This window comes from Artemia sp. Qi Xiang Cuo, chromosome 7 (assembly GCF_049724085.1).
Source record: "Artemia sp. Qi Xiang Cuo chromosome 7, ASM4972408v1, whole genome shotgun sequence".
Lineage (NCBI taxonomy): Eukaryota > Metazoa > Arthropoda > Branchiopoda > Anostraca > Artemiidae > Artemia > Artemia sp. Qi Xiang Cuo.
In genome coordinates, this window is record NC_142800.1 from 63,754,717 (window position 1) to 63,774,926 (window position 20,210).

General features: G+C 36.3%; 3 non-coding genes across 3 annotated transcripts; 1 reads left to right on the forward strand and 2 right to left on the reverse strand.

Moving 5' to 3' along the window:
* Positions 1 to 853: 853 nt before the first annotated feature.
* On the forward strand, positions 854 to 1,015 carry LOC148950567 (U1 spliceosomal RNA). The gene has a single exon (XR_016142052.1). It is a non-coding gene; the product is annotated as a U1 spliceosomal RNA (small nuclear RNA).
* A 3,808-nt stretch (positions 1,016 to 4,823) lies between these two features.
* On the reverse strand, positions 4,824 to 4,985 carry LOC148950568 (U1 spliceosomal RNA). Its single transcript, XR_016142036.1, has one exon. It is a non-coding gene; the product is annotated as a U1 spliceosomal RNA (small nuclear RNA).
* Positions 4,986 to 12,177: 7,192 nt separating this feature from the next.
* On the reverse strand, positions 12,178 to 12,338 carry LOC148950569 (U1 spliceosomal RNA). Its single transcript, XR_016142041.1, has one exon. It is a non-coding gene; the product is annotated as a U1 spliceosomal RNA (small nuclear RNA).
* Between the last annotated feature and the right edge of the window lie 7,872 nt (positions 12,339 to 20,210).

Consider the following 20,210-nt stretch of genomic DNA (forward strand, 5'->3'; position numbering starts at 1 on the left):
AACCTCATCGAACCTCGCTGGGCCCACGGTCTAGCGTTCTTTTGTTAGGTTTCGATCTACCAACCCCGGAAGCTGCTCTGAAGATTCTTATATAGATGTGGATTATACAATTTGTGTCTACATGGGGACTATCTATCTGAAACTTAAATATTTAAAATCAGCATACAAATCCGATTCTTTTGATGTATCTATTGCCATTAAAATTCCGTTTTTTAGAGTTTCGGTTACTATTGAGACGAGTCAGTCCTACTATACAGTTCGTTACCATCGAGCTGTTTGATAAGAATTGACATAGTGTGTTTAAATTTAGTTCAACATCCTGCTCAAAAATCCCTGAAAGTTTCACTGTGATACCCTTTCTCATATAATACATCATAAACCGTTTTAATCAATTTTACTAACATGAGCAGCTTAGCGCAGTGGAATTGCGTTGGGTGTTTACCCCAGAGATGGATGGATCGAAACCTTATCGAACCTCGCTGTCTAGCGTTCTTTGGTCAGGTTTCGATCCACCGACCTCTGAAGCTACTTTGAAGCTTATTATAAAGAACACTTCATCATTGTGATAACGCTCCTTGATCTTTGGTTTGGCTCGTTCAATTTTTAATTCTCGATAATCCTGGTCTGTTAAATACCTTAGCTTTTCTCTTTTCAAGATGCTATCTCTGTTTTTTGTATAGTACTGTTTTTTTCTTTAACTTACGCGTAGCTTGCTTGGATGAAACAATATTAATATCATTTTTGTATTATTATAGTCACTTATATAATAATCATGACGTCATGGCGTAATGATATTATATCATGACGTTTATGTGTCGAAAGATATTAGTAAATGTTAGATTTTTATCTAAACCTACTTACCTGTCTAGAAAGCTGCCTTGATCGTGAAGGAGGCGCTGCCAGGGCGAGGCCTTTCCATTGTAGGTCGAATTGGTTGACCCTTGTGATTAACCCAAATGGGGGCAATTCAACAGTGTAATTTTGGTAGCGATGGCTGCGTTCGCGTGGACCCCTGTCCACACATTGAAAAGCGTTTTTATTTTATCCTCTTTTATATGTCACACATTTTGAAGTTTAAAGGAAAAGGTATACAATTTGATGTTCAAGACAATAATGGGACTTGTCAAATTCATAATTGGGCCCTTTTGAAAAGAGTAATTTGCTGATAAGCTTACATGTTTGAAATATCACATTCACATCAGTGAATGTGATTAAAACAGGTTTGTGATGTATTATATGGGAAAGTTTTTGATGAATCCACAATTTTATAGAAAAGAACGAGATCTAGTTGTAGCTGTAGCTGTAATCTAGTGGAAGTGCGTTCGGCGTTTGCCACGGAGATGGATGGATCGAAACCTCATCGAATCTCGCTTGGCCCATGGTCTAGCGTTCTTTGGTTAGGTTTCGATCTACCAACCTATGAAGCTGCTCTGAAGATTCTTATATAGATGTGGATTATACCATTTGTGTCTAAATAGAGACTATCTATCTGAAACTTAAATATTTAAAATCAACATACAAATCCGATTCTTTTGATGTATCTACTGATATTAAAAATCCGTTTTTTAGAGTTTCGGTTACTATTGAGACGAGTTACTCTTACTATACAGTTCGTTACCATCGAACTGTTTGATAAGAATTGACATAGTGTGTTTCAATTTAGTTCAAAATCCTGCTCAAAAATCCCTGAAAGTTTCACTGTGATACCCTTTTCCATATAATACATCATAAACCGTTTTAATCACATTCACTAACGTGAGCAGCTTAGCGCATTTTTACACGTAAGTTAAAAAAAAACAGTTCTACACAATAAACAGAGAAAGCATCTTGAAAAGAGAAAAGCAAAGTTATTTAACGGACCAGGATTATCGAGAATTAGAAATTGAAGGAACCAAACAAAGGATCAAGGAGCGTTATCACAATGATGAAGTTTTCTTGATAATAATCTTCAGAGCAACTTCAGAGGTCGGTGGATCGAAACCTGACCAAATAACACTAGACACCGAGGTTCGATGAGCTTCCGATCCATCCATCTCCGGAGCAAACACCCAACGCACTTCCACTGCGCTAAGCTCATCACGTTAGTGAATGTGATTAAAACGGTTTATGATGTATTATATGAGAAAGGGTATCACAGTGAAACTTTCACGGAATTTTGAGTAGGATGTTGAACTAAATTGAAACACACTTTGTCAATTCTTATCAAACATTTCGATTGTAACGAACTGTATAGTAAGAGTGACTCGTCTCAATAGTAACCGAAACTCTAAAAAACGGAATTTTAATAGCAATAGATGCATCAAAAGAATCGGATTTGTATGCTGATTAAAAATATTTAAGTTTCAGATAGATAGTCTCTATGTAGACACAAATGGTATAAACCACATCTATATAAGAATCTTCGGAGCAGCTTCAGAGGCTCCTAGATCGAAACTTTACCAAAGAAAACTAGACCATGGGCCCAGCGAGGTTCGATGAGGTTTCGATCCATCCATCTCCGCGGCAAACGCCGAACGCACTTCCACTAGATTGCAGCTACAGCTACAACTAGATCTCGTTCTTTACTATAAAATTTTGGATTCATCAAAAATTTCCCGTATAATACATCACAAACCGTTTTAATCACATTCACTGATGTGGATGTGATATTTCAAACATGTAAGCTTATCAACAAATTACTCTTTTCAAAAGGGCCCAATTATGAATTTGACAAGTCCCATTATTGTCTTGAATATCAAATTGTATAATTTTTCCTTTAAACTTCAAAATGTGTGACATATAAAAGAGGAGAAAATGAAAACACTTTTCAATGTGTGAACAGGGGTTCGTGCGAACACAGCAACCACTACCAAAATTACACTGTTGAGTTACCCCCAGTTGGGGTAACCACAGGAGTCAACCAATCCGACGTACAACGGAAAGGCCTCGCCCTGGGAGCGAAGCACTCCCAGGGCGTGGCCTTTCCATTGTACGTTGGATTGGTCATGATCCTTCATGATCAAGGCAGTTTTCCAGACAGGTAAGTAGGTTTAGATAAAAATCTAACATTTTACTAATATCTTTCGACACAAAAACGTCATGAAATAATATCATTACGCCATGGCGTCATGATTATTATATGAGTGACCATAATAATTCAAAAATGATATTAATATGGTTTCATCCAAGCAAGCTACACGTAAGTTAAAAACAAACAGTACTACACAAAAAACAGCGATAGCATCTTGAAAAGAGAAAAGCAAAGGTATTTAACAGACCAGGATTATCGAGAAATGACAATTAAAGGAGCCAAAGAAAAGATCAAGGAACATTATCAAATGATGAAATTTTCTTAATAATAATCTTCAGAGCATATTCAGAGGTTGGTGGATCGAAGCCTAACCAAAGACACCTAGATAACGAGGTTCGATGAGGTTTCGATCCATCTATCTCCGGAGCAAACACCCAACGCACTTCCACTGCGCTAAGCTGCTCACGTTAATGAATGTGATTAAAACGGATTATGATGTTTTATATGGAAAAGGGTATCACGGTGAAACTTTCAGGGATTTTTGAGCAGGATGTTGAACTAAATTGAAACACACTTTGTCGATACTGATCAAACAGTTCGATGGTAACGAACTGTGTAGTAAGAGTGTCTCGTCTCAATAGTATCACAGTGAAACTTATCTTTCGACACAAAAACGTCATGAAATAATATCATTACGCCATGACGTCATGATTACTATATAAGTGACCATAATAATACAAAAATAATATTAATATGGTCCAAGCAAGCTACACGTAAGTTAAAAAAAAAAGTGCTACACAATGAACAGAGAAAACATCTTGAAAAGAGAAAAGCAAAGGTATTTAACAGACCAGGATTATCGAGAATTAGAAATTGAAGGAACCAAACAAAGGATCAAGGAGCGTTATCACAATAATGAAGTTTTCCTGACAATAACCTTCAGAGCAGCTTCAGAGGTCAGTGGATCGAAACCTGACCAAAGAACACTAGATAGCGAGTTTCGATGATGTTTCGATCCATCCATCTCCGGGGCAAACACCAAACGCACTTCCACTACGCTAAGCTGCTCACGTTAGTGAATGTGATTAAAACGGTTTACGATGTATTATATGAGAAAGGGTATCACAGTGAAGCTTTCAGGGATTTTTGAGCAGGATGTTGAACTAAATTGAAACACACTATGTCAATTCTCGTCAAACAGTTCGATGGTAACGAACTGTATAGTAAGAGTGACTCGTCTCAATAGTAACCGAAACTCTAAAAAACTAAATTTTAATAACAATAGATACATCAAAAGAATCGGATTTGTATGCTGATTTTAAATATTTAAGTTTCAGATAGATAGTCTCTATGTAGACACAAATGGTATAATCCACATCTATATACATATCTTCAGAGCAGCTTCAGAGGTTGGTAGATCGAAACCTAACCAAAGAACACTAGACCATGGGCCCAGCGAGGTTCGATGAGGTTTTGATCCATCCATCTCCGTGGTAAAAGACGAACGCACTTACATTAGATTGCAGCTACAGCTATAACTAGATCTCGTTCTTTACTGTAAAATTGGGGATTCATCGAAAACTTTCCCGTATAATACATCACAAACCGTTTTAATCACATTCACTGATGTGAATGTGATATTTCAAACATGTAAGCTTATCAACAAATTACTCTTTTCAAAAGGGCCCAATGATGAATTTGACAAGTCCCATTATTGTCTTGAACAAGATCAAATTGTATAATTTTTCCTTTAAACTTCAAAATGTGTGACATATAAAAGAGGAGAAAATGAAAACACTTTTCAATGTGTGGACAGGGGTCCGTGCGAACGCAGCCACCACTACCAAAATTACACTGTTGAGTTACCCCCATTTGGGGTAATCACAGGGATCAACCAATCTGACGTACAATGGAAAGGCCTCGCCCTGGGAGCGCCTCCTTCATGATCAAGGCAGCTTTCCAGACAGGTAAGTAGGTTTAGATAAAAATCTAACATTTTACGAATATCTTTCGACACAAAAATGTCATGGAATAATGTCATTACGCCATGACATCATGATTATTATATAAGTGACCATAATAATACAAAAATGATATTAATATAGTTTCATCCAAGCAAGCTACACGTAAGTTAAGAAAAACAGTGCTACACAATAAACAGAGAAAGCATCTTGAAAAGAGAAAAGCAAAGGTATTTAACAGACCAGGATTATCGAGAACTGAAAATTAAACGAACCAAACCAAAGATCAAGGAGCATTATCACAATGACGAAGTTTTCTTGATAATAATCTTCAGAGCAGCTTCAGAGATCGGTGGATCGAAATCTGACCAAAGAACGCTAGACAGTGAGGTTCGATGAGTTTCTGTCCATCCATCTCCGGGGCAAACACCCAACGCACTTCCACTACGCTAAGCTGCTCTCGTTAATGAATGTGATTAAAACGGTTTATGATGTATTATATGGAAAAGGGTATCACGGTGAAACTTTCAAGATGTTTTGAGCAGGATGTTGAACTAAATTGTAACACACTTTGTCGATTCTTATCAAACAGTTCAGTTGTAAAGAACTGTGTAGTAAGAGTGACTCGTCTCTATAGTAACCGAAACCCTAAAAAACAGAATTTTAATATCAATAGATACATTAAAAGAATCGGGTTGGTATGCTGATTTTAAATATTTAAGTTTCAGATAGAGAGTCTATATGCAGACACAAATGGTATAATCAACATGTTAATAAGAATCTTCAGAGGAGCTTCAGAGGTTGGTAGATCGAAACCTAACCAAAGAGTGTCACAGGGTTAACCAACCCGACGTACAATGGAAAGGCCTCGCCCTGGGACCACCACCTTCATGATCAAGGCAGCTTTCCAGACAGGTAAGTAGGTTTAAATAAAAATCTAACATTTTAATAATATCTTTCGAAACAAAAACGTCATGAAATAATATCATTACGCCATGACGTCATGATTATTATATAAGTGACCATAATAATACAAAAATGATATTAATATTGTTTCATCCAAGCAAGCTACATTTAAGTTAAAAAAAACAGTACTAGCCTACACAAAAAATAGAAATAGCATCTTGAAAAGAGAAAAGCAAAGGTATTTAACAGACCAGGATTATCGAGAACTGAAAATTAATGGAGCCAAACCAAAGATCAAGGAGCATTATCACAATGATGAAGTTTTCTTGAAAATAATATACAAAGCAGCTTCTAAGGTCGGTGGATCGAAACCTGACCAAACAACGCTACAAAGCCAGGTTCGATGAGGTTTCGATCCATCCATCTCCGGCGCAAACACCCAACGCACTTCCAATGCGCTAAGCTGCTCACGTTAGTGAATGTGATTAAAACGGTTTATGATGTATTATATGGAAAAGGGTATCACAGTGAAACTTTCAGGGATTTTTGAGCAGGATTTTGAACTAAATTGAAACACACTATGTCAATTCTTATCAAACAGTTCGATGGTAACGAACTGTATAGTAAGAGTAACTCGTCTCAATAGTAACCAAAACTCTAAAAAACGGATTTTTAATAGCAATAGATACATCAAAAGAATCGGATTTGTATGCTGATTTTAAATATTTAAGTTTCAGATAGATAGTCTCTATGTAGAAACAAATGGTATAATCCACATCTTTATAAGAATCTTCAGAGCAGCTTCAGAGGTTGGTAGACCGAAACCTAACCAAAGAACGCTAGACCATGGGCCCAGCGAGATTCAATGAAGTTTCGATCAATCCATCTCCGCGGCAAACGCCGAACGCACTTCCACTATATTACAGCTACAGCTACAACTAGATCTCGTTCTTTTCTATAAAATTGTGGATTCATCAAAAACTTTCCCATATAATACATCACAAACCGTTTTAATCACATTCACTGATGCGAATGTGATATTTCAAACATGTAAGCTTATCAGCAAATTGCTCTTTTCAAAAGGGCCCAATTATGAATTTGACAAGTCCCATTATTGTCTTGAACAACATCAAATTGTATACTTTTTCCTTTAAACTTCAAAATGTGTGACATATAAAAGAGGATAAAATAAAAACGCTTTTCATTGTGTGGACAGGGGTCCGCGCTGTACCGTGAGTAAAATGTGATATTTTTAAAATACAAAAATAAAATTCCTTTTTCTAAAGATAATTCCGACAGAAATTAAATGTCCCCTAATTGAGTTCAAATACCGTTTCCAAGAGTCTAAATTCTTAATCAGCAAAAAGAGAAATTGCATTTTAGCTTCAGTCAAACAATGACGCTAGAAGGTTTTGAATTTCGCTAAGATCTTTGGTAATAAGAAAAATGATAGATACAATGTTTCGCAGAAAGTCTAAGCCAAGAAAAAGGGAATACATCAGAAAACGAGTGGGTATAGAGGTCTCCACTCGTCCTTGCTATGTCTTGTTCCCTCATTGTAAGGTTGTTTACGTAAAACCGTGTGGCTATGACGCTGCAACATGCGTTTCTTAAACAGCACGGACGTGCGTGAACAATGAAGGCATGAAAAAATGTTGTAAATTGAGATCTCAAACTAAACGATTTGAAAAAAAAACTTGTTTTATTTGAAAAAAACTACGTTTTCTAAAGAGTTAAAGAGGCTGAGTTACAAGGTCGAACCTTAAAACGTACAGGGATTAGGAGGCACAGTTGGGGGGCTGCCACCCCCAAACCCCCGCTTTCGCAGCCTTTAAATAAAAAAAAGTTTTTTAAACTGAAAGTAAGGAGCGACATTAAATCTTAAAACGAACAGAAATTATTCCGTATATGAAAGGGGCTGTGCCCTCCTCAACGCCTCGCTCTTTACGCTAAAGTTTTTATTGTTAAAAAAAAGCGTTGTGAGAAAGTCAAACTTTAGCGTAAAGAGCGAGGCGTTGAGGAGGGCACAGCCCCTTTCATATACGGAATAATTTCTGTTCGTTTTAAGATTTAATGTCGCTCCTTACTTTCAGTTTAAAAAACTTTTTTTATTGTTATTTAAAGGCTGCGAAAGCGGGGGGTTTGGGGGGGGGGGGGCAGCCCCCCAGCTGTGCCTCCTAATCCCTGTACGTTTTAAGGTTCGACCTTGTAACTCAGCCTCTTTAACTCTTTAGAAAACGTAGGTTTTTTTCAAATCATTTCTGCACGTTATTGTACAGTTTATTACTTATTATTGCTTGACTAAATGTTAGCTGATCGTGTAAGGAGTTAAAGTAGGGGGGCTGCCGCCCCCCAAACCCCCCGCTCTTGAACATTCTTGTGTTAAGGCTTTTAATTCCTGATTACTGAAAATCACGTCGTACAGGGTGCCTCCTAATCCCTGTACGTTTTAAGGTTCGAACTTGTGACTCAGTCTCTTTAACAGCCCCCCAGCTGTGCCTCCTAATCCCTGTACGTTTTAAGGGTCGACCTTGTAACTCAGCCTCTTTAACTCTTTAGAAAATGTAATTTTTTTCAAATAATTTAAAAAAGAAACTGAGTTTCTTTTTTAAACTTTAAATTCAGTATATAAAAAATTTCCTCTGACGGTGAATCGAACCCGGATGTTCCGCCTGACAATCAGGAGTATCGACTGCTGTACTAAAGAGACACAATTGTAATTGTTTTTTAGTAAGGTGAATCTATTTTTGACGCAAGCAAATCCCCACAAAACTTGATATTTGGTTTTTGGAAAACAGGGAAGGAGTGATCAGATTGAGCTGAAATTTCGAGGATAAGCTCCCAGGCCCCAGGAAAGCTTATCCTCTAAATTTCAGCCAAATCGGACCACGTTAAAGGGGGGCTGTGGTCGGAGGGTCGAAACTTCCGGCCCACTTTTACCCATGAAGATAAAGTCGGAGGGGGGTGAAATTTTGCACGTTTCTTAGTTTAAGCTTGGGCTACAAAATGCGATTGCCGCTGTCTCTCTGCGACCGCTATTTTAGAAAGGTTAAGGCCTGGCCTTTTAATCGTAGTAGGAGCATGTCGACTAACGCTTCTAGCTCTGTTTTTGTTAGTTGTACAAACTGGGCCAATTGGATATTGAATTCGTTAATATCTGATTGACCATTGTATTCCGGGATAGACTTTGCTAATTTTGTATTTTTGACGACCAACTTCTGCACCATTAATAAATCCGTGAGGTCGTCCGACATTTTTTTTTTCACTTAACCTGTTTTTGGGGAGGCTATTATCTCCTATGAGATATTTTACAGGGTTTCCTGTGGTAGCTTAGCTGTTATAGGCCTAATCACTTTACTTATATGTCTATATCTCCCTAATAATTAAATTTAAATTACGAAGTTTTATAGCCTAATTAGTTCGCAAGTTTTCCTCTAATTTCCGACCGTGCCATTTGTAGCGATGAAGGTTATTTGTGGCTATAAAAGAAAAGGACTGGGCTTAATTGGCAATAAATATTGACCGCGTCAAAGGCAATATTATGCCCAAAGGTCGTGAGCTAACACCTTATAATTTCTCCGATAGCGCCGCTTATAGCGATAAAGATTGTGCCACAAGCCTCGCGCCACAGCAATGGGGAGTGAAGTAACTTTATGACCGCGCCGCCCAAAATTATTGAGAGAAATTAAAATGTGTAGAAGTATAAATGTGACCTCTTTTCCTTGAGCTATCTGGAGATCATAGTCCCTGGCTACGCCCTAGGAGATTTTGCAAAATAATTTCCTGTTATAGTCTGAATACAGACTTATAAAATGGAATGAACACAGGTAAAAAAAAGCAATAGATTTAGTGAGACTCGCATATTTGGGTGAACAGCAATGGGTCACTTCAAATGACAATAACGGTGACTGAGATACAACAATGAAAGAATCGCCAAGCTTGAATGGCGATATAATTCTATCTGAATGGTCCTGATTCTCCTTTACGAATACTTCCAAAAAGCACTTTTACCCCACTATCAAACGTAGTTCTTTTGTCCTGCGCTGTAAGAACTGGCTCACAATTGGCTCAAATGGCCCAAGGATGCGAACCCTTCGTCCCATAAATTGTTTTAAATATTTCTGATGATTCAAACGTTCACACGGTTCTTATCATTTAAACTTCCTTAGAAATATTGTGCGTAGCACCTTTTTTATTGCCCATTCTCTTAGCGAAATCCAAAGCTTGGATAGCGCCGTTCTTTGTCTGAGGCTAACTGCAGTTTTTTTTTCTTTGCTGATAAAGGACTTTTCATTTTTGAAACTAGATTTAACTTAATTATAGGAAGTCGGAATTATCTTTAGAAAGAAGGAGCTTTATTTTGTTATTTTAAATACATCGCATTTTACTCACGGTACAAAATGAACGCACTCCCAGTGTTCGACCCCTTAATGATAAGGCACCATATGAACTATCAAAAAGCAAGTGAGAATCTGATAGCATATTCCCACACCTGTAGCTGGAAGTATCATTTCCCATTTGACAATTAAAGAAAGCTTGTCGCGTGAACACAACCATGCTCGAACCGTTCCACGAAGAAACTATATTGTAAGTGCGTTAAAAATTTTGCAAAGACGAAAGGAGTGAAGGACCATAATTTACAACAGAATGATTGAGTACGCTAAAGAGACACGAAGGTGATGAATAGGTGTGAATTTACATACGTTACATCTTAATAACTTCGATAACTAAAAAATTCCAATATCCTATCAGTAATGTTACATAGCAAACATCCCCAGTGAAAGTGTTCTAATGTTACCAGTGAACATGGTAAACCCAATATTGTGTGTTTTAAATCGTTCTTATATGTAGTGTTAGATGTTCAGATAGAATTGTGTATAGCGTTTTCGTACTATTCATTTAATGTACCTTAGATAGGATGCAGTGTGCCCTATAGTCAGTAAATTAAAAAAAAAAAAAAAAAAAAAAAAAACTTGTCAAAGGTGAATTCTCAAAAATCTTATGTAAAGGTAGAAAAGCCACAAAATTGTTGGAAATATAAAAATAGTAAATGTTAGACGTAAAAAAAATCTTTAGTATATTAGCTAGGAATAATCTAAGTCCGGTAGATGAATTTTAGATAGGGATGTATAATAAAATAAGAAAAGTAATAGAGAAAAATTTTAGCACTCCTTATTAAGCTTATATAAAAGTATAAAATAATACAATGTCAATTAAAATCACGGACCAATAGTAAATAAATCGCGAATATTTCAAAAACCCAAGGGCAAGCAAGTCCTAATGACGGGACGTCATTAAATAATGGGAAGGGTAATATGTACCGTGAGTAAAATGTGATATATTTAAAATAAAAAAAATAAAATTCCTTTTTTCAAAAAGATAATTCCGACAGAAATTAAACGTCCCCTAATTGAGTTCAAATACCGTTTCCAAGAGTCGAAACTCTTAATCAGCAAAAAGAGAAATTGCATTTTAGCTTCAGTCAAACAATGACGCTAGACGGTTTTGAATTTCGCTAAGATTTTTGGCAACAAGAAAAATGATAGATACAATGTTTCGCAGGAAGTCTAAGCTATAAGAGTGTGTTAACGTTGGACTCATCAGAAATATTTAAAACAAATTATTGGACGAACAGTCCGCATAATGTAGTTAGTTTACGAACATAATAACAAAATAGCGGCCCCCTCCACAGGACTTGGGCCAATCGTGAAAAAAGCTAGTAATGCGCAGGAGTTTTATTTGTGTGTGATATAGTGAAAAAAACTATTCTTCGTTTCAATTATGGATTGTCTCTATTGCCATCAACATTATCTTTGAGAGCCAATTTATCCTTGCCTTTGTCGTTATCATTTGAAGTGAACCACTGCTGAACACCTAAATATGTAAGTCATAATAAAACTATTGCTTTTCTACTTGTGTTCATTTTATACGTCTATATCTAGTCGCACGGCAGGTAATTAGTTCGCATACCTCCAAGGTAGCGCTCCCAGGGATCTGATTTCTACATAACATTAGAGATAATTGACGAGAAGATAACTCGAGGAAGCGAGGTCACGCTCCCGGATTGATAGTTGGAGGATTTCTAACCTACCACAATTCTGCATTTTATTTTCTCGCTTTCAGCGAGTGGCGCGATCGGTATACCGCTTTAAATTATAATATTACATATGGCACTGTCTTGAGTGCTAGAAGTGGTGCTATCGGAGAACTTATAAGGTGTAAGTTCACAGCTTTAAAGCATAAAATTACATTTGACGCGGTCAATCTTTATTACCACAATTAAGGCCAATCAAAATTTTTATCGCTACAGCGCGAACGCAGCCACCACTACCAAAATTACACTGTTGAATTGCCCCATTTGGGTTAATCACAAGGGTCAACCAATCCGACGTACAATGGAAAGGCCTCGCCCTGGGAGCGCCTCCTTCACGATCAAGGCAGCTTTCCAGACAGGTAAGTAGGTTTAGATAAAAATCTAACATTTACCTAAATCTACATCTTTCGACACATAAACGTCATGAAATAATATCATTACGCCAAGACGTCATGATTATTATATAAGTGACTATAATAATACAAAAATGATATTAATATTGTTTCATCCAAGCAAGCTACACGTAAGTTAAAGAAAAAACAGTACTATACAAAAAACAGAGATAGCATCTTGAAAAGAGAAAAGCTAAGGTATTTAGCAGACCAGAATCATCGAGAATTAAAAATTGAAGGAGCCAAACAAAGGATCAAGGAGCGTTATCACAATGATGAAGTGTTCTTTATAATAATCTTCAGAGCAGCTTCAGAGGTTGGTGGATTGAAACCTGACCAAAAAACGCTATACAGCGAGGTTCGATAAGGTTTCGATCCATCCATCTCCGGGGTAAACACCCAACTAAATTCCACTGCGCTAAGCTACTCATGTTAGTGAAAGTGATTAAAACGGTTTATGATGTATTATATTAGAAAGGGTATCACAGTGAAACCTTCAGGGATTTTTCAGCAGGATGTTGAACTAAATTGAAACACACTATGTCAATTCTTATCAAACAGCTCGATGGTAACGAACTGTATAGTAGGACTGACTCGTCTCAATAGCAACCGAAACTCTAAAAAACGGAATTTTAATGGTAATAGCTACATCAAAAGAATCGGATTTGTATGCTGATTTTAAATATTTAAGTTTTCAGATAGATAGTCCCTATGTAGACACAAATGGTATAATCCACATCTATATAAGAATCTTCAGAGCAGCTTCAGGGGTTGGTAGATCGAAACCCAACAAAAGAACGCTAGACCATGGGCCTAGCGAGGTTCGATGAGGTTTCGATCCATCCATCTCCGCGGCAAACGCCGAACGCACTTACACTAGATTGCAGCTATAGCTACAACTAGATCTCGTTCTTTACTATAAAATTGTGGATTCATCAAAAACTTTTCCATATAATACATCACATACAAAAGGCACTAGATGTAGTAATTTCCTTTACAATGAGTCATTAAACAGCTTTCTTTGATTTTCCAGTGTATGGGTTATAGTGTTAGCTGAGGAAAAAGAAAAAACGGAAAAAAAAGATGCTGTCGATGCAGAATATTGCAGTTAAAGCAAATTTTCTTGTTTTTCAAGCCAACATATTTTCTGTGTTCTTCAAGCCAAGAGACTGTAAGTTTCCTATGTAAGAGTTTCGGAAAAGGCGGTTCTAATTGTGTACTTTGCTTTTCCATCTGACACTATTCTTAAGAGTTATGGGTTATTGTATTTCTTAGTATGGGACTTAGTCGTCTCTTACTAAGTTGCAAGCTACCTCTGCAACCCCGATATCTTGTCGAAAGATAATCGTCTATAAATATTGCATTCACTTATTACGTCATATATAATTATAACTTATGATTTTGACGTCATTCATTAAGCTTTTAAATGAAAATGCAGTTTTTTGTAAAAAATGATACTATTTTAAAAACTATTTGTCTTTTAATTACAAAAGGCACCAGATATAGCAATTTCCTTTAAAACGAGCGATTAAACAGCTCTTTGTGAATTTCCAGTGCCCAGATAGCTGAGGGTGAAAAAACGAAAAAAAAGATACCCACGATGCAAAATATCGTAGTTTAAGCCACTTTTCGTGTTTTTTAGGCAAACATATTTTCTTTGTTGTTCAAGCCAAGAGACTGTAAGTTTCCTATATAGAAGTTTAAAACAAGGCGGTTCTAATAGTGTACTTTGTGTTTCGATCAGACATTATTTTTAGGAGTTGTGGGTTATTGTATTTCTTATCATGGAACGTGATCGTCTCTTACTAGGTTGCTAGCTACCGCTGCAACCAGAATAGCATATATGAACACCAGTGGCTTTAATCTGGGAAGGGGGAATTTTTCAATAATATCTCTTCTGCATTCCCCCTCTTAGGTTCAAAAAAAAATTCGTAGTATTTAATTGAAAAGGGGCTTTTTTCCGTATTTTTGTTAAAGTAATTGAAAAGACAACGAAATTCATCTCCGTGGACTCTGAAGAACACTCTTTTGCCTCTCACCCCAGGGCTGTTTCGACATTATTGTTTTGGAGGGAGGTCTACAAAAAAAGTTAAAAGAAAACAATCCGAAATTTGTTTATATGCATTGCGTTATGTCTTAATGAGTCAGAAAAAATATCGGGGGGGGGGGAAGCACTGGATTCGGCCTTGCCCCCTAATTTTCATGAATTGACACTTTTTATCAATACGAGTGGTGTCAGTTGGTGGTATGGCAATTTTCACTGCAAATTAGCGTGTTTTCTTGGGTATTTTGGTAAAATAAATTGAAAACACAAGAAAATTGTCCTCTCTGGATTATGAAAAACACTTTTCTCTGTCCTCCCAAAATAACCCTGAATTAACACCATTGACAAATGCTAGTTCTGACTATTGTCAGCTAAAGGGCCAAGACCATAATTCCCTGATTTAAGGCCTATATTTTCTGATTTCGGCTTTTTGGATGACAATTTTGTCCAAGTCTTCGATTGAAAAATTTTTCCGTTTACCATTAAAAATTTTGAAATAAGCTTTGACATTATGGGAAATGTTAAGTACCACTTAAAAAAATCTAAAGACAAACTGACTAGTTAATTGAAGGTTATTTGAGCATTGCAACCGAAATTGAATATGCGACAAACTTTGTTACTCGTATTCTTATAAACTTTTTGACAATCCTTGTTCAATTATTGCTTCTTGGCCTTTTAGCTAAGATTAATTAAAAAAAACTTTTTCCACAAATTAAGTTTTTCAAAGAAAAGTAAAGAATTCCATTAAACCAAAATTTAGCAAAAATAAAATCAAATAATCTACCAAGCGTAAAACTACCACAAATCAGCATCGATAAATAAATAAAACCCAAACCGAACAGAAATTACAATAAATAACCGAGTCAAACTCAAAACGAGCAGAAATTAGCATAAGTTGGGCTCAAAACCCCTATGCCTTCCCAAGACCAGAACAAATTTGCCCTTTACTGAAAAAAATATAAATGTTTTTACTTTTATAACTTTAATAAATTAATTAGTTTAAACATTTTGATTACTAAATATCAGTATATGTATATTAAACTGACAATGCACGTTCATTTGTATTTTTTTTAGTAAAGTGCAAATGATGTTCTGGCCTTGGAAAGGCATAGGGGTTTTGAGCCCAACTATTTCTTCTCGTTTTGAGTTTGACTCGGTTATTTATTGTAATTTGTGTTATAAAAGTAAAAACATTTATATTTTTTTCAGTAAAGTGCACAAATTATTTTCTGGCCTTGGGAAGGCATAGGGGTTTTGAGCCCTACTCATGTTAATTTATGTTCGTTTTGAGTTTGACTCGGTTATTTATTGTAATTTCTGTTCGTTTTGGGTTTCATTTATTTATCGATGCTGATTTGTGGTAGTTTCACGCTTGGTAGATTATTTGATTTTACTTTTGCTAAATTTTCGTTTAATGGAGTTCTTTAATTTTCTTTGAAAAACTTACTTTGTGGAAAAAGTTTTTTTAATTAATTTCTGCTCGTTTTATATTTTACATAGTCTTTTCAGAGAAAAAGAAAATAATACTTTAAATCTTTTCGATTTTTTAAGAATTTATAGTTTGGCCTGCTATTTGTATGCTGGAGAAAAATTTTCAGCAATTTCTTAACAACATGCACCCTCTTAAAAATCTGGACACAAATAGTAGTGTTTAATTTAGTTTCATACCTCCTCTAGTTGACCTAAAATGGACAACTTGATACCATTCGCAAAAAAATCTGTTTACTTTCTTTGATAGCTTGGATACACTTACGCTATTTTGATTTGGTTAAATTTTAAGAGCAGAAGCAGCCCCAAAAGTTTGAACATAATACCCTCAGTCGTTCTTGGGATACTGCTGAGATGCCTTATTGGGAATAAGCATTAATAGGGTGCATTTTGATTTAATCTTATGGCAACATTTAGTTTTTAAGCATAAAGTGAAATGGGAGGGTGGGCGTGAGTAGAGATGACCCTATAACTCGTGTCAGCGCACCATATATGGGCATAGAACCATGTGGTTTATGGTTTTTTTCAGTGAGAATTTGAAAAACAGGAATTTTGTCACATTTATGTCTGCTTTCTTGGATGGTTATGTGTGTTGGTCGATTTATTTGATGTTTTTCATGGATGGTTATGGATGATTTATGGTTTTTGTCAGTGAGAATGAAAAAATAGTATTTTTCTCACTTGAAAAACAGGAATTTTGACACTTTTATGTCTGTTTTCATGGATGGTTATGTGTGTTGGTCGATTTATTTGATGTTTTTCATGGATGGTTATGGATGATTTATGGTTTTTGTCAGTGAGAATTTGAATAAAAGGAACTTTCTCACATTTATGTCTTTTTTTATGGTTTTTGTCAGTGAGAATGGAAAACGAGGAACTTTCTCACTTTAATGGATTATTGAGTCTAATGGGAGCAGGTCAATGACACTTCCTTCATGTTGTTGCTCTCAGCAAATGTTATTAGTTTCCAGGAAACAGTTAGAGCACGTGTTTCCGTCTCAGCCAATCAGAGGGCTCGCAAACATATTAGCGGCGGAGGGAATATGAGGAAAGGATTTTTGCTATAGTTTTTATTAGTCTGTGAATAGAATTCAAGGGAGTGAGAAGAACAGTTTTGACTTTACTCATTTGGATATATATTTGTGTCGACGAGTGGAATGTTTACCCTCCTAGAAGTTGATAGTGGGGTTGATGGTAATAATACAAGAGCACCTAACACTGCGGTGGAAATCACGAAAGGATCGCGGCTTTGTCTGGAATGGGATGCAGTATATGCAAGATATGTGATATCCTTGAGCAAATTTAAAATGGAGGATCAATTATGTTTCACCGCTAAAGTTGATATAGCGCATGTGAATAGACTTCAAAGTGCTATAAGTGCATTGGAGAAACATATTGAAGACAATAAACTCTGTCGCTATTTGTACATGCTCTGTATTATTGATGTTGTTGTAATTATTCAATAAAATTGTTTCGAAATCGAAAATGTTTTCTTTCTTTTCTGGTTAGGTTAGGGCTAACGAATCAGGGTCAGTCTAGAGTCAGCAGTCGGAGTGAAAGGATTGAAAAATGAATAAATTTGAGAAAGAGAGAATTAGATCAAATCTAGTGTTTATGGAAAAACATTTGATTTTAGATGACGATTTTCTCGAGTTATCTCTTAAACGCAGGATATTCTCTTGTCAGGGAACACTTGACAATATAATGAGGAGTGATTCTCCGCCATTGGACTATTGTATGAAACTTTTAAAATGTGACTCAAGTGCTTATAGTCAATTTATGGATATATTAATTGGAACAAAGCAGAATCATATTGTGGATATACTTTTGAAAACATTGCCAATGGATTCAATGTAGATGGCTCCTCCTTCGAAAGAGGTAACGTTACAGAGCTACACCTCTCCCCCATTTTCCCTCATTGAATTTATGGAGCGAGGACGATCAGTTTCGTTTTAGCTGTGAGAGAGTTGACATCGGAAACCGAAAAATGTTCTATATATGTCCATTGTGCATGTACACTCTTGGCAGTTGGACTCAATGTGAGAATTGTACAGTTATAGATGACTATAGTGAAAAGTGCAAATTATGTAATCCCTGTAAATTACATAGAGGCTCTGCAGTACAATTTAAGGATGTAATTCATGTCTTGAAGAGATGTGTGACTCTAATCCTAGAGGGCACCTGTGCTCCAATTGTCACTATGATAAATGTGATCAGTGGGAGAATATTTACCCCGCTATGATTTGAAAGAATCCCAAACGTGATTTTAGTTTATTTCTACGAGATTGGTTTCGTCGCGGATTTAAATTATTCTGGGAAGAGGAATCCGGTTTACGATTCAACCGTTAGGCTAACAAGACAATTTGGTTTCTACGTCATCGTTGTGATGACACTGCCTACTATGACTATAAACCAAGTGATTTTTATTTGGCAGTTACCGAGTTTGATTCACCATTTGAAAACACTGTATGTGATATTGCTTCAAATAGACAGATTGAAACTCGTGAATTTCATTATATAAATGCAAATAGTATCATTGACTATACAAAGAGATATGACAAGAGTGAAGTTACATAATAATGTAGAAAATGTGACCCTGACTTTGCAGCCAATCAAGATCAATATGCAGTGAATCCAAATGATTTACCAGCATTAGTGGTTCACGACAGTTGCCTATACATCGATGAAGAAATCTAAAGTGAAGATTTAAAGACATTGTTGTATATATATGCATTTTATTAATAAACAAATTCACAAACATTTTTTAAGCACTTTACTCTTAGGGCACTGAAATCAATACTGTATAGGTCTGAGAGGATATTTTCCACTAGAAAGTCATTCAGACGTGGATTGTCAACATAAATGTGGAGAAAGTGCTTGTAAGTATAGCCGCGACATCGGAACACAAAATATAGTAGTGTATGGAAGCCACAGCTTTTAGTTGTTAGATCCTGCACCCTCTTCCGATTTTGAATAATAGTTGTCCCACTGCTCTCAATATAGTTGCTTATGTGGTGAGTGTAGAATGTATAGGGTAGACCAAGAGGGTCAAAAAATTCAATCGTCTTCATTGTTTAAAAGATGCACATCCAATGACCCGTCAGCACAGTCGACGGACTGCTATTAACAATAATCAAGGTATTGTTGACACTTTGAATTTTTCCAAAAAAGTCCGACGGCAGACAATAGGATTTGTACTGGGACATGTAGGGGTCCATATTAAATACATTGATTATTTCACTGGTGTTCATGGCGCCAAGTCTAGTAGAACACTGCCTTCGGGAGTGATTTCCCAATAGGTTTCATATTGATTTAATGAGATTAGTGCAATACTCTCAGCCAATGGGTCGGCAAATGTACACTTCTAAACGCACACTCCCCGTACGTACTATACTCATATCCTGCGTGCCAGACAAATCTAGTACATTGATACCATGTGTTTTAGCAAACATATCTTGGGTTATACCATTTTCAAATAGTTGAGAGTCATGATCTAGAGTTTGCATGGTCATCTCATACAATGTTCTATAGGATCTATCAAAGGATAGATTGTAGAGTGGGATACCGTTTACTTTGCACACAAGAGAAGAAAGTCCAAACATCTCGAATTTATGTGGGCATTCAGTCCACGAACGTATGGCACTGGCGCTTTTTACAAATGCCAAAGCGAGTTTTGACAGGATTTCGCCATTGATAAAGGATGAATCGGTGAAGGTGCGTGAGCCAATTGCAATATGACGTTGATTGGTGATTGTATGAGGAACACGTATTTTAATATTGTTGCCAATGGCTCTCAGTTTTTCCACGGCCAAAGCAACAGAACTCATGACCTGTTGTTTGCGTACATGAAGTATTGCCGAGGTGAGGGAGAGACTTACATCCGGATTGACAGCAAGTTCTTTTCTCAATATGAAATTGGAGGGTGCAAGCGTTAGTTTTATATCCACTTTAACATTGGGCGGCAGCCATTGGGGTATATTAAATATTTCATGATATATTTTTCCAACTAGATGTAATTCACTAGCTGTAGCATTTTTAAGTGCATCTGTACAATCAGTATTAGTAATATATCCATATCCATTGGAGATGCCTCTCAATTCCTTGTATGACTTGGGTGTCATCAGTGTACCGGGAGTAAAACACGATATATTTGAAATACCAAAATAAAGTTCCTTCTTTAATTCGGACTCCTATAATTAAGCTAAATCTAGTTTCAAAAATGAAAAAGTCTTTAATCAGCAAAGAAAAGAAATTGAAATCTTTGGATTTCGCTAAGACAGTGAGCAATAAGAAAAGTGCTACGCACAATATTTTT